A 2,580-nucleotide genomic window follows, 5' to 3' on the forward strand; every position below is an offset into this window, starting at 1 on the left:
AAAAATCCCCAATAAGATACTGGCAAACAGAATGCAGCAAATCATCAAGAAGATTATGCACCATGACTAAGTGAGATTCATCCCAGGGATAGTTCAACATATACAAATCAATAAATGTAATATTCCATATTAATAGAGCCAAGGACAAAAATCATATGATCATCTCAATAGATGCAGAAAAAAACCTTTGACAAAGTCTAGATCCCATTCATAATAAAAAAAAAAAAACCCTACAGAACATTGGAATAGATGGTTTCATCTAAATCTCATAAAAGCCATCAGTGATAAGCTAACAGTCAACATTATACTAAATGGACAAAAACTGAAAGTTGTCATTCTAAAATCAGGTACAAATACTTACCTGGAGGGGGAGATACTATGATCATGAAGGTGGCTTTCCCAGCATGAGGCTCATCTATTGCACTTCAGATGTGCTGACCCCTGAAATTTCAGCAAGTGCAGGAAACTCAACTGCATGGCTGGTGGTAGTGGGAGACTGCATTTGTGATTTTCTCTGAAAAAAGCAGGTACAAGACAAGGATGTACATTCGATCCACTCTTACTGGAAACGTTAACCAGAGAAATTACACAAGAGAAAGAAATAAAAGGAATAATGATAGAAATGGAGGCAGTTAAATTATTATCTGTAAATGACATGATACTCTATATAGAAGACCCCCAAAATGTCACCAAAAACCTACTAGACTTAACAAGCAAATTCAATAGCATAGATGAATACAAAGTCACCACTCAAAAATCAATAGCTTTCCTGTATGTGAAGAACAAACTCACTGAGACAGAAATTAGGGGAAAAAAACACCTTTCCCAGTAGCACCCAGAAAAAAAGAAAGAAAGAAAGAAAGAAAGAGAGACCTAGGATTCAATATAACAAAGGATATAAAAGACCTCTCTGTTGAAAAGTACAGTACTCTGCAAAGGGAGATTCAAGAGGATACCAGAAAATGGAAAGCGATCCTTTGCTCTTGGGTAGGAATCACCAATATAGTGAAAATGGCCATACTTCCAAAACTGTTATACAGATTTAATGCAATGCCAATCGAAATTGCAACAGCATGTCTCACAGAATTAGAGAAATGATCTTAAAATTCTTTTGGAACCAGAAGAGAGCTAGAATAGCAGTAAAATCCCTGACTTGAAATTATATGATAAAAGTTACTGTGATAAAAACAGTGTGGTTCTGAAAAATAAAACAGACCTAAAGATCGATGGAATAGATTAGAAGATGCAGAAACAACTCCAGACTTACTCCGCCACCTTATCTTTGACAAAATTGCCAAACACATTCACTGAAGACAGCCTCTTTAATAAATGGTTCTGTTGGGGCCAGGGAGATGGCTCAGTAGAATAAGAGCTTACCTGGCAAGCACAAGGGCCTAAGTTCAATCCCCAGTCTCTGCATATGCCCAACATTAAAATTTGACCCATATCTTTCACCATGCGTTGAACTAAATTAGAAATGGATTGAAGATCTAAATATTAAAACAGAAACATTAAATCTGATGGGAGAAAGAATAGATAAAAATCTTAAAGACATTGGTGTAGGCAAAGACTTTGAGTAGAGCCCCAATCCCATAGGAACTATCACAAAGGATCGATACCAGGGGTCTCATTTTATTAAAAAGCTTTTACATAAGGGAAACCACCAAAAGAGTCAGGAGACAACCTACAATGTGGGAAAAAATGCTTGTCAGTTGTTCCTGAGACAAATGATTACCATTGAGAATGTATAAAGAACTAAAATAAAATAAAAGACTACCCAAATGTAAGGCCCAATCCAAAGATGGCTATCTGAGGTGAATACACACTTCTCAAAGAAAAGAAATACAGCAAATGAATTTATTAAAAAATATTCAACATCACTCGTCATTCAAGAGATGCAAATTCAAATAACACTGAGATTTCATCTCACCCGCAAAAGAGTGGCTTTTATCAAATCATCAACCAATAACAAAAAGGAACCCTTCCCCACTGTTGGCAGGAGGGCAGACTGGTAAAAGCACTGCAGAAATCAGTGTGAAGATTCCTCAAAAACCTAGGATTGGTGGTCCCGTTTGATCCAGCTATTCCCCTTCTTGATATCTTCCCATAAGTTTTAAGAACATCGTACAACAGTGATCTATGTGCACCCATGTTTATAGCAGCACAGTTTGTCCTAGCTAAATCTAGGAAACAGTGCAAATATCCATGAATCAAGGAATGGATAAAAAAAGATGTGGTCTTTTTGTACAGTGGAGTATTATTCAGCTACAAAAAAGGATAAACTGGAGACTCTTATAGGTAAATGGAAGTAACTTGAGACCCACGCATGAGTGAAATAAACTAGACTCACATGTGCAAACATTGTATTGTGTCTCTAGTGCAAGAAGCTGAAAGAATAAGTAAAATCCAAAATGTATAATAGATGTAGAATGGGAAGAAAAAGCAAGAGAAACTGGGATAAGAAGTGGAGAAAAATGCAGGGAAAAGTGTATCTATATATATATATCTATATAACTTTCTCTTAGTTAATTGCTAAGAAATGTTTGTGGTAATATTGAATATTGTTTGGACAATTAAATG

At 35.9% G+C, this 2,580-nt stretch overlaps 1 non-coding gene across 1 annotated transcript; it reads left to right on the forward strand.

Annotated features, from left to right (window-relative positions):
• Positions 1 to 353: 353 nt before the first annotated feature.
• On the forward strand, positions 354 to 517 carry LOC111818131. Its single transcript, XR_002822196.1, has one exon. It is a non-coding gene; the product is annotated as a U1 spliceosomal RNA (small nuclear RNA).
• The last annotated feature ends 2,063 nt before the right edge of the window (positions 518 to 2,580 follow it).

The sequence above is a fragment of the Octodon degus genome, unplaced genomic scaffold (genome assembly GCF_000260255.1).
Source record: "Octodon degus isolate 3935 unplaced genomic scaffold, OctDeg1.0 scaffold00080, whole genome shotgun sequence".
Classification (NCBI taxonomy): domain Eukaryota; kingdom Metazoa; phylum Chordata; class Mammalia; order Rodentia; family Octodontidae; genus Octodon; species Octodon degus.